Source organism: Oncorhynchus keta, chromosome 19 (assembly GCF_023373465.1).
Source record: "Oncorhynchus keta strain PuntledgeMale-10-30-2019 chromosome 19, Oket_V2, whole genome shotgun sequence".
NCBI lineage: Eukaryota > Metazoa > Chordata > Actinopteri > Salmoniformes > Salmonidae > Oncorhynchus > Oncorhynchus keta.
The window spans coordinates 45048957-45062290 of NC_068439.1; the positions used below are offsets into that span (position 1 = coordinate 45048957).

Consider the following 13334-nt stretch of genomic DNA (forward strand, 5'->3'; position numbering starts at 1 on the left):
TGAGCAAAGAGTATGTGTCTAGTTTCTCTGTCCTGATAATGTTGAGGGAGCTCTTGTTCCTAAGCACACATATAAGTACCTGGCCTGCTGTGTGGAATAGTAGGAAATATTTTTTTGTTTTTTTACATCCATTGCGGGGGCGGCAGGGTAGCCTAGGGGTTAGAGTGTTGGGCTAGACACGCTGATAGCCTGTTCAAACCCCTGAGCTGACAAGGTACAAATCTGTCGTTCTGCCCCTGAACAGGCAGTTAAACCCACTGTTCCTAGGCTGTCATTGAAAATAAGAATTTGTTCTTAACTGACTTGCCTGGTTAAATAAAAGTAAAATAAAAAATTGTGAATGATTACACTGTATATTGAAACTGTAGTTCCTCACAGTAAGCTATTTGAAAAATCTTCACAACATCCTCCCCCTCGATAATCATCAATCCTACTGCTGCATTGGCCGACAGGCTATGAGTTCCATAGCAGCCAATGGATCATGGTGTATCAATGTGTCCATATGGCAGAGGCTGGTGATCTCACATTACTTGACTTTTGACTTTAAGAAGATCATTTGAATGTCCATTTTTATTATTTAACCACGTGACAATGATTTTGAGAAACAAAAATAAATAAAATGGTTCCATTAAAATGCGCAGGGGGAAATCATAACTTGCACCCAGACCGGTAAGAAATCATAGGATAAATCATAAGCGTCCCCAAACTTGAAACGCACACGCCCCCCCAATGAAGTCTTTATGAAAGAATTGACTCTGCGTCCATGGGCGGATTTTGGCTATAGGCTACTTTGAAGCAAGGTAAAACATTCATGTTAAAAAAATGAAGTATGTTTTCAAAATGCACACTTCCTCCAGCACACATTGTAAAGTGGTAGGTGACACGCTGATAGCCTGTTGCCTGCACTTGAATGGTGAATGGGAGGTGTGCTTCAATTATAAAAAATAGTAGCTCTTTTTCAACATGATTTTTAACATGCAATTGCATTTTGACCAGCTGGGAGCTGCAGGAGAAATCCCACTCAAAATAGGCTCTGTATGCTGTGTGCGTGTGACAGCTGTGTTGGATAGCCTAAATAAGATATGCCTACATGATGACTAATAAAAATACACACAGGCCAAGTTAATTCCACTAAACTATGTAGATTGATGTAGAGACCGAAAAGCATGAAGGTATTTACGTTGACTGGTATTTCATCAAAGAAAAAAATGATTTCCTTCGCATCGTCATTTTTTTCAGCAAAATAGTCCAAATTGGTGAAGTGAAATGAAAAAAAAGAACTTGTTTAAAAAAATAAAATAAAAAAAAATAAAAAATGGAAAAGTGGCGCGTGCATATGTCGTCACCCCCTTTGCTATGAAGCCCCTTAATAAGATCTGGTGCAACCAATTACCTTCAAAAGTCACATCATTTGTTAAATAAAGTCTGCATGTGTGTAATCTAAGTGTCACATAATCTGTCACATGATCTCACTATCTATACTTCTGTTCTGAAAGGCCCCAGAGTCCGCAACACCACTAAGCAAGGGGCACCGCCAAGCAATGGTTGGGTTATAAAGGGGTTGGGTTATAAAAACATATCAGAAACTTTGAACATCCCACGGAGCACCATTAAATCGATTAATAAAAAATTGAAAGAATATGGAACCACAACAAACCTGCCAAGAGAGGGCCGCCCACCAAAACAATCGGACCAGGCAAGGAGGGCATGAATCAGAGAGGCAACAAAGAGACCAAAGACAACCCTGAAGAAGCTGCAAAGCTCCACAGCGGAGATTGGAGTATCTGTCCATAGGACCACTTTAAGCCGTACATTCCACAGAGCTGTGCTTTTCGTAAGAGTGGCCAGATTTATTTATTTTTTAAATAACAAACACGTTTGGTGTTCGCCAAAAGGCATGTTGGAGACTCCCCGAACATATGGAAGAAGGCACTCTGGTCAGATTAAACTAAAAGTACCATTAAGGAAAATGCTATGTCTGGTGCAAACCCATCACCTCTCATCACCCCGACAATAACATCCCCACAGTGAAGCATGGTGTTGGCAGCATCATGCTGTTGGGATGTTTCTCATCGGCAAGGACTGGGAAACTGGTCAGAATTGAAGGAATGATGGATGGACGTAAATACAGGGAAATTCATGAGGAAAACCTGTTTCAGTCTTCCAGAGATTTGAGACAGGGACGGAGGTTCACCTTAGGGACAATGACCCTAAGCATACTGCTAAAGCAACACTTGAGTGGTTTAAGGGGAAACATTTAAATGTCTTGGAATGGCCTAGTCAAAGCCCAGACCTCAATCCAATTGAGAATTTGTTGTATGACTTAAAGATTGCTGTACACCAGCGGAACCCATCCAACTTGAAGGAGTTGGAGTAGTTTTGCCTTGAAGAATGGGCAAATCCAGTGGCTAGATGTGCCAAGCTTATAGAGACATACCCCAAGGTGGCTAAATGATCAAATGATACAAACACCCCAAGAATCCATTTTAATTCCACGTTGTAAGGCAACAAAATAGGAAAAATGCCAAGGGGGGTGAATACTTTTGCAAGCCACTGCACAATTAAATTGTATTAATATTAATTTGCATATATTTCCATTAATTCCCACGGAAAGTTTCCACCTTTGAATATTCCCCAAAATGTGCAATCCTCATGTGGGCACACCTACTCATTCAAGGATTTTTCTGTATTTTTGCCATTTTCTACATTGTAGAATAATAGTGAAGACATCAAAACCATGAAATAATCATGTAGTAACCAAAAAAGTGTTAAACAAATCAAAATATATTTTCTATTTTAGATTCTTCAAAGTAGCCAGCTTTTCACATTCTTGGCATTCTCTCAACCAGCTTCATGAGGTAGTCACTTGGAATGCTTTTCCAAAAGTCTTGAAGGAGTTCCCACATATGCTGAGAACTCATTGGCTGCTTTTCCTTCGCTCAGGTTGTAAAGGCAATAAAATAGGAAATAGGAAAAATGCCAAGGGTGTGAATACTTTCGCAAGCCACTGTACACATACACAGTATAGAGTCCAGCAGTCAGCAGTATTCCACTGCCAACCCTATGTGCACGTTAGGAAGGCCGTGTTCCCAGGGATGTTATTTTAACAGTGAGGGATCACAGCTGTTACAATACAGGCCCCAAACAAAAATATCACATAGAATAACAGAAAATACAAACCCTGCTCAGGCCCAGCTATCTTTAGCATGATATATAACAGACTGGCAATAAATTAATGAATAGAGCCCCCCCCCCTTACAACAATGTTACCCCTCCAAAACACTCCTGTGTGTGATTTATGCCAACATAACTCCAACCCCGCTCTAATTCCCCATAATCTCCTGGAGTTTGGTGTATCATAAGGTTCTGTGGAAGATACCACTGTTTCGCTACAGAGGGGTGCAAGGAAGCGTTCAAAGGGTAAAGTTCAGGGAGTAAAGAGGTTTAAAAAAGGGAGAGTGTGCACATTGTAAAGAAAAATCATAAACAAAGATCTGGGATCAGTTAACATTCCCAAAACTATAACCTTGATGCAACGTGCAGCTCCTAACTATCCAAACCCCTGCTCCCCTGGCAGAAAGTCCCAGCAGTTTTTTTTGGTGGATGAGAACCAGACTTGATTGGGCACAAACGAGTCAGCTCACTCCCAGGACCCCGTCCAACACATCCCTAATCAGTTTAAAATAACCCATAATAAACATTCATAACAGATCCAACCGTTCACCTGAGACAATAATTCACTCCCCTAACCCTCTCCATCTCCACAAACAACAAGGAATGCCACACCACAGTAAAAACAGCTCACCATCTTGCCACTAAATCATAGGTCATAAAACCTCATAACTAATATAAAACTCCATGAACCTTAACCTCTGCTCAGCCAGCCGGTACATTACAAAGTTAGGGTGTTATCAGTTTCATCTGATTGCTCATACGGTTAAAGGAAAGAAAAACAACAACGTGTCAATGAACTCTGTATGAGAGACCAGGACTAGGAGAGTAGCAGACATGGGGTGATAAAACTCAAGGCTGGATTGTTGGACAGGTTTTATTGTAGCACGTTTTTGGAAGTGTAAAAGAGTGCAGGTATGAGAGGTACGTCCAGGTCAAATCCTGACCACTGATTCTGAATGACTGACATACTGGGCAGTGAACCGAAGACAGTCTGATGCAACGTATTGCAGATAATGGCAAACGTCCGAGATATAACAAGGATAATACAATGCCACCAACGTGGCCCGCTACCTAGGACTGTGGGCCCCCTTCTCCTTCTCCGTGGCCGACGTGAGTAAAACATTCAAACGTGTTAACCCTCGCAAGGTTGCCGGCCCAGACAGCATCCCTTGCTGCGTCCTCAGAGCATGGGCAGACCAGCTGGCTGGTGTGTTTACGGACATATTCAATCTCTCTCTATCCCAGTCTGTTGTCTCCACATGCTTCAAGATGGCCACCATTGTTCCTGTACCCAAAAAGGCAAAGATAACTGAACTGAATGACTATCGCCCATAGCACTCACTTCTGTCATCATGACTTGTCAAGGATCATATCACCTCCACCTTACCTGCCACTATAGACCCACTTCAATTTGCATACGGCCCCAATAGGTCCACTGACGTTGTAATATTTGGACAAGAGGAATACCAATGTAAGAATGCTGTTCATTGACTACAGCTCAGCATTCAACACCATAGTACCCACCAAGCTTATCATTAAGCTTAAGGCCCTGGGTCTCAACCCCGCCCTGTGCAATTGGGTCCTGGACTTCTTGACGGGCCGCCCCCAGGTGGTGAAGGTAGGAAACAACATCTCCACTTCACTGATCCTCAACACTAGGGCCCCACAGGTGTGCGTACTCAGCACCCTCCTGTACTCCCATGAATGCATGGCCATGCACGCCTCTAACTCAACCATCAAGTTTGCAGACGACAACAGTAGTGGGCATGATTACCAACAATGACGAAACAGCCTACAGGGAGGAGGTGAGGGCTCTGGAAGTGTGGTGTCAGGAAAACAACCTCTCACTCAATGTCAGTAAAACAAAGGAGATGATCGTGGACTTCAGGAAACAGCAGAGGGAGCACCCCCCCATCCACATCGACGGGATGTAGATAGGGGGGTGGAGAAGGTGAAACGTTTTAAGTTCCTCAGCATCACATCATGCCTATGCCGCTAGGTCATCGCTCATCCATATATTCACATGTGTATATATTCTTATTCCATTCCTTTACTTAGATTTGTGTGTATGATGTAGTTGTTGTGGAATTGTTAGATTACTTGTTAGATATTACTGCACTGCCAGAACTAGAAGCATTTCGCTACACTCACAATAACATCTGCTAACCATGTATGTGACCAATAAAATGTAATTTGATTTGAATTGCATTCTCTGTTGCTCAATAACTGTTGCTCAATAACTATATCTTTCTACAGTGCATTCGATAAGTATTCAGACCCCTTGACGTTATCCACATTTTGTTACGTTACAGCCTTGGTATTTTTGCCATTTTGTTTCATGGGTGTCATGATGATCCAGCTCCACTATAAAGCAGAGAGGATGCGATATGCCCTAATCCTTGTGGCGCAACCATTTTCCCCAGGTCCCATTACCTCATAAATAGGTACCTTCCGGCCGAACAAAACCACCGGCAGAGACTCGTTTGAATGCCACACTGCGACCCGAACAACCCCATCAATATTTCACCATTAAAGCAGGAGAGGAGAACAAACCAACCAACCAAGGGAAAATCTTCCATATGGCTCACTAGACTAACAGGCCAAGGATGAAGGGAGAGAGGAGGAGAGTGAGGAGGAAGAGGAATGGAAGAGCAGGAGGAACAAAAGGGTTTTTCCGCCACATTGACGTGAGACAGAAAGGAGGGGACTAAGAAGAAGAGAGGGAGAAGAGGGGGTTAAAGAGGGAGAGAGAACCTCATGGTTACGCAAACACTGTGTACTGTACATCTGGAGTGGCATCATCGTCCCAGAGAATCAATAACTAGCCACTTCCTGTTTAGTAATTGAAAATCAATGACTGAACACTACCTATCTGCACCCACACACCTGAGACACATACACACACACACCACATTTGCATGCACACACACAATTGTAGTTAGGACCAGAGTGCAGATTACACAGTGACATCAGGGGGCCTCTAGTTTTTTTCCACAGGACCTCTTATGTGTGCATAAAAAATGTTTATGGGCATAATAGTAAAGCCAAGCCATTTAACTGTTTTTTAAATTAACTTTTACTTTGGCATGAACCAAACCAATCAATATGTTTTGCTCTTATTGTCAAAACAAATCACTTTATGTGTTCGTCCACTTCAAAATTGTTCCAGCATCCACGCTATTTGATGAACGGAAAGAGACATCTGTTACATGACATACAGCGATTGCCATTGGGTATACTCTTGTTGCCGAAATTAATTGACGCGTATTGCTGACCTTTTTTGTAGAAAGAAAATTTGGGACACTGGAAAAGGGCCTGAGATATGGGACTGTCCCAGGATAACAAGTGTAGCCACATGGAAAACAAATGGTTTAAACCATGACACAGAGTTAGGGGTGTTAGTTTTATTTGGAAAAAGCTTTTATTTCAATATTTACCACAGTACAAATTACATTTTTAACAAATAGGAGAATGATTAAATAACATCTATTTTAGAGACCCCCCCAAAGTTGGACTTAGGGGGACTCATATTGCATTTAGGGGGACTCATGTCTCATTCATGGGGTCTGAGACCCCTCTTGGCCCCTTGTAAATTAGCACTCTGTTTGGGACACATAAGTTCCTGTTGATGTATGCAGAGCCCAGCTCAAGCAGATATATCTCAAGTTTCACCCCCCCCCCAAACATCCCAGACTCCCTTACCCCCCTCCCCCTCTTCCACTACTCTCTTATGCTCTCCTCCACTCTCTGTCCCAAACATGTTATTATGTTGCGGTATTGAAACCAGACACCAGAAATAAAAGGCCATGTAGTCACTTGACAGAGATCAGCAACATGCAATAAAAGAGAAGGGAAACACACACACACGCACAGATGGCCAAGCAGAAGTACAAAATATTAGCCATGCAAACAATTTGTGTCACTCAATACGAACTCAGAACAATGGCAGTGATATTTCACTAGTGATGCCAGTCAGACATGCAGTCCATAAGGTTCCGTCTATGAGGCTTGCGATTACCTATCCTTGACTAAAACGTAGAATTCAAGTTAAATCATTCTGATGCCGCATATACCATATAGGCAAATGTACATTCATTGAATCACTACAGCTAAGTTATACAAAGTTCACATCCATGAAATCCAATTTCCCTCAGATCACCCCTCTCCTGTACCAAGTCATAGAGCTAACAGAATGTAGTCATAGAGGTTTTGGAGCTTGCAGAAGAGAGAGCCATCAGACTGACAAGGCTGTTGTCAACGCAATGAGCAACTGAGCACAAGCACTACTGTATATCACATCAATCCACCCACGTATCACCTTCTAGCCGACAGAGAGTGCGAGAGAGAAAAGAGGAGAAACAGGTTCCAACAACACTTCAACAACAAGTCACAGAACAGGGGGGGGTGAAAAAAAAAAAGATTTTAACAGAAAAACAAAATGGTGCAATGTCACCCATATAGACGCAGCAGATAAGCAGAGAAGTGTGAATACAATACCTGGGGGTTACTGTGATAGATCTATTTGTATTTGGTGAGTGGGCGTTTTTTTTCTTCCATAGCGCCTTACTTGCCTCTCATTATCACATATATTTGTTTTGAGACTAGGATTTTTTCTGTTGTTGCCAACAGCGTACTGTATTCTTGAAGTGAGAATATGCCCTACTGCTGCCTGTCTTTATGCAGACATTTGAGTTGAATATAACTGTGTGGGCTAGAGGGTAATATGCTCTATCCTCCACAAGCCCAACAGTCTAGATCCCCTACAGGGGCATCTGTCCGTCTGTCTGTACTCACCTGCTGACCCCCACCTCTAGAGACACCATATGGCACACAGACACCAGTAATGTCTAGAGCCCTCAGCGTGTGGACGCCTGTGTGTGGATCTATAACCTTGAGAATATTCGGTTAGCTCGTCGACTAGATTTAACAATGACCATTGAAACGTGTCGCCAGATAGCTACTGACTCAGGGAATATTTTATTTGAAAATCCAATGATTCGTGTTAGTATTGGTGTGTGTGTGTGTCTGTGTGTGTGTGTCCGTCCATCCATGTGTGTCCCTGTGTGTGTAGAGAGAGAAGGTATTCATTTGCTGCACTAGAGCAAAGTGAAAAAAGCGTTGACCCTTTGCTAACCTTTTCTGAAGACCAGGTCTGCAGGCTCCATGGCTCAGTGTAAAGCCAGCAGCCAGCAGCCACAGGAAACACTAACATAATACAGACAGGGCCCTCCTCGATATAGACAGACAGTGTGCACAGACAGACGCACAGGACTCACACCTATCGTGCACTGCAACTCTACCCCAATTTGGTTTGATTTCCAACAGACATCAGTTTAAAACGGATAGCAGAAAAACATGCAATAAAATCATCTCTGAACTATAGAGCAATGTTGTGCAGCGTAGCGTCTCTGAGCTAACAAGGTACAAATCTCTGAGCTAACAAGGTACAAATCTGTCGTTCTGCCCCTGAACAAGGCAGTTAACCCACTGTTCCTAGGCCGTCATTGAAAATAAGAATTTGTTCTCAACTGACTTGCCTAGTTAAATAAAGGTAAAATAAAATAAATAATGCAGCGGATTAAACAGGACACCATTAATTGGCATAAGTGAAAGATAGACAGTAGGGAGCATAGTGAGACAGTACCAAGTATAACAAGACAGTGTATGAGGGAAAACACTAACTGAGCAAATCTGCTCATTGTGAGAAGTAGTGGAAAGGTCAGCTCTAAAATAAAGAACAGAAAACAGGAAGGTTTTATATCCTGTTGATTGGTAGGCCCAAGCACACACTGTAAAACTATATTGGAGGACATAGCCTACTTGCCACATAAGATCGCTTTGAGCCGGTCGGTCTTATGTAGCTAAATTTTAAATTGTTTTTTACATTGGATAAAAGCAGAGACTCAGAGCTACAAAATGGTATATCATACACTGCATTTTTGAGGAATAATGTATTTGAAAGATGACAAACTTGTAAGCTCACTTTTGAGAAAATGGCCTTTGAATGTTTTGGTACCTACTGGGGAGCTCTCCTTTGTCTACACCCATTCAGCAATGTTCACACCCTCTTAAGCCAACCCCACGCACCTCCTTAAGGATTCACATGTGAGGTCATGTGCTAAACAGTGAGTAGTGTAGAGAAGATTAAGACAAAAAAATTGTAAAAGTAGTAGTCTATAGAAAAATATTTTATAAATATTAGATGATGCTTTTATCTAAATTGATGGGTCATGTGAAAGAAATGCTATAACCCCCAGCCAAATCCAATGGTGTAAAAAGTACAAAATTGTCATACTTCAGTAAAAGTAAAGATAGCTTTAAAAGAAAATGACTCAAGTGAAAGTCACCCGTTAAAATACTACTTGAGAAAAAGTCTAAAAGTATTTTGTGTTAAAAATACTTAAGTATCAAAAGTAAATGGAATTAATAAAATTTACTTAAGTTTCAAAATTAAAATAAAAAATAATTTCAAAATCCTTATATTAATAAACCGGCAGACCATCTATGGGAGGAAGGATGTCAGTGTTGCACAGCTGCTGAAACCTGGTCCTGACTGAGTCCGAACGCTCCTTGCCGACAACACCAGGCTCCAGAGCATCAAAGCTGTAAAACAGGAAATAACTAAATAAATTGAGAAGTCATTACAACTTTGCACAAAATCAATTCACCTCACAAGTTTAGATAAGAAGAAGAATAACCTCATACAATGCAATGACAATGATATTCACGTGAAGTGCTGGTACTGTTTGATCTGTAGCAGCGGCCTGAAGTAGAGAGTCAGGTGTTGTTTTCAGCTATGGCTTTCCACCAGCACCGTACCATCCTCCAGTCCAACCAGCTGTGGGATGTTGACCCCTGTCAGAGTGCTGTCCTTCACTTTGCTGGACAACATGCCTTCATCAATCAAGTAGTTGACTTATGTGGTATTCCTTCACAGCAGACACCACACTTCCGAGGAGTAAAGAAGTAGATGGGACCTGGCTGCAGGCTAGTGGACCTGCAAACAACAAAAGAACATTAAGATGAATTACAATTAATTGTCTCACCCCTGTCAGTCTGTCTTTACACTGCTCAGTGAAAGGTATTTGCCTTATATATACAGTTGTAGTCGTAAGTTTGCATACACTTAGGTTGGAGTTATTCAAACTTGTTTTTCAACCACTCCACAAAATTTTGTGAACAAACTATAGTTTTCACAAGTCGGTTAGGACATCTACTTTGTGCATGACACAAGTAATTTTTCCAACAATTGTTTACAGATTATTTCATTTATAATTCACTGTATCACAATTGTTTACAGATTATTTCACTTATAATTCACTGTATCACAATTCCAGTGGGTCAGAAGTTTACATAAACTAAGTTGACTGAGCCTTTAAACAGCTTGGAAAATTCCAGAAAATTATGTCATGGCTTCTAATAGGCTAAATAACATCATTTGAGTCAATTGGAGGTGTATTTATGGATGTATTTCAAGGCCTACCTTCAAACTCAGTGCCTCTTTGCTTGACATTATGGGAAAATCTAAAGAAATCAGCCAAGACCTTGGAAAATAATTGTAGACCTCCACAAGTCTGGTTCATCATTGGGAGCAATTTCCAAACACCTGAAGGTACCACGTTCATCTGTACAAACAATAGTACGCAAGTATAAACACTATGGGACCACACAGCCATCAAACCGCTCAGTAAGGAGACTGAGATAAATGAACTTTGGTGCAAAAAGTGCAAATCAATCCCAGAACAACAGCAAAGGACCTTGTGAAGATGCTGGAGGAAACGGGTACAAAAGTGTCTATATCCATAGTAAAATGAGTCCTATATTGACACAACCTGAAATGCCGCTCAGCAAGGAAGAAGCCACTGTTCCAAAACCGCCATAAAAAAGACTGACTACGGTTTGCAACTGCACATGGGGACAAAGATCGTTGAAGAAATGTCCTCTGGTCTGATGAAACAAAATACAACTGTTTGGCCATAATGACCATCATCATGTTTGGAGGAAAAAGGGGGAGGCGTGCAAGTCGAAGAACACCATTCCAACCGTGAAGCACGGGAGTGTCAGCATCATGTTGTGGGGGTGCTTTGCTGCAGGAGGGACTGGTGCACTTCACAAAATAGATGGCATCATAAGGAAGTAAAATTACATGGATATATTGAAGCAACATCTCAAGACATCAGTCAGGAAGTTAAATCTTGGTCGCAAATGGATCTTCCCATTGGACAATGCCACCAAGCATATTTTCAAAGTTGTGGCAAAATGGCTTAAGGATAACAAAGTCAATGTATTGGAGTGGCCATTACAACGCCCTGACCTCAATCACATAGAGAATTTGTGGGCAGATCTAAAAAAGCGTGTGCGAGCAAGGAGGCGTACAAACCTGACTCAGTTACACCAGCTCTGTCAGGAGGAATGGGCCAAAATTCACCCAACTTATTGTGGGAAGCTTGTGGAATTTAAACTTCTGACCCATTGGGAATGTGATGAAATAAATAAAAGCTGAAATAAATCATTCTCTCTGCCAATATTCTGACATTTCACGTTCTTAAAATAAAGTGGTGATCCTAACTGAATTTTTACTAAGATAATGTCAGGAATTGTGAAAAACTGAGTTTAATTGTATTTGGCTAAGGTGTATGTAAACTTCCAAATTCAACTCAATATATATTTTTGTAGTGTACATCTATCTATCCATCTACGTCCTTAATCAGTATAAAGGAGGAAATGTTACTAACTTGTTGAACAAAATCAAAGCTGTAATGCATCCTGATGTCTTTGCTTGCTGGTTCAGTAGGGCCCCCAGAGGTAACTGCAGGTCTTGACAGGTGCGGTCAGCAACCGTCTTCTGGTAGACAGACCACTCACTCTGAACAAGCAGGAGATGCTGCTCTTGCTGCTCTTGCTTCTTCAGCTTGGCTGACTTAACATCTTCTGGCAGATTGGCAGATCTGAAGACCTGATAGTTGTTCCTCTGGCACTGCCAGCACAGGTCTGTGCTGAGCTTAGTGCTTGAGATGTGGGGCAGCAATTTTTTCCACAGATTCCTGAAGGAAGGCAGCCTGGAAAATACAGAAATAATGTGAGATCAATAAAAGGTCAATTAAATAATCAATACGTGTGTAAGCTTTACATACCAAGTGTTGTCAATGATTCATTGTACAGACGCCACACTGCTGCACTTTCACATGGGATGGCAGCAGCTTTCCACCTAAGTGTTTGTGTGGGTGACGTCCTGGTAATACTATTGCATTTTCCTCTGCATAGTTGTTGATAAAGTTCACCACTCGCTGCAAGTCCTCATGCTTCAGGTGTAACCTGTGCTTGCTTGGGCCAGCTCTCTTTTTGATGGGAGGCATCAGACCATTCTCCTTGTATGACCGGTGGAGGAGAGTCAGGCGTGTTCTACTGATGCCGAATGACAAATTCCAGGTACAAATATTTTAGGATTATTTGACTATAGATACCAAATGAGATTCTGAGATATCACTACACACAGGTCATACACATAATGTTAGATGGCAAGCCAGTCATCTAACATCAGCTAGCTAGCTAACATAAAGCTTTAACTTGTTTGTTTTTTGTTTAGAAATGTAGCTAGCTAGCTAAACAATAAACCATTATCTGAATCCTTAGAGTACTAGCAATACAAACCGATTGGCATAGCTAGCTAAAGTTAACCAAATAGGTTCAATGTTAGCTAGTTAACATTAGGCTATAGCTAGCAATGTGAAATGGCATTCTGAGATATCACTACACACAGTTCATACACATAATGTTAGCTAGCTAGCCAGCCATCTATCTAACGTCAACTAATGTTAGCGAACTAACAGTAAGCTTTAACTTGGGGTCTTTTTGTTTTGACATGTAACGTTAACTAGTTAGCTAAACAATGAACTATAATCCCAATCCATAGAGTACTAGCAATACAAACTGATTGTCATAGCTAGCTAAAGTTAACCAAATAGGTTCAATGTTAGCTAGCAAGCGAGCCATTGAACTTCAGCTAGCTAGATAACAACATGCTTAAACTTGCAATGAAAACAACTTTCTTACAAAATTATAAACATATAATATCTTAAACTGTAGCTAGACTCATATCCGTATACATAGATGAATGCTTCACAGCATACGGCAACCCCTTTCATTAAATAAGACGTTCA

General features: G+C 41.3%; 1 long non-coding RNA gene across 1 annotated transcript; it reads right to left on the bottom strand.

Annotated features, from left to right (window-relative positions):
- Positions 1–6897: 6897 nt before the first annotated feature.
- Positions 6898–12748, bottom strand: LOC118397773 (uncharacterized). The gene is made up of 3 exons (XR_004828489.2): positions 12309–12748; positions 11910–12233; positions 6898–10171 (listed from the first exon to the last, which is right to left on the bottom strand). It is a non-coding gene; the product is annotated as an uncharacterized LOC118397773 (long non-coding RNA).
- Positions 12749–13334: the final 586 nt, after the last annotated feature.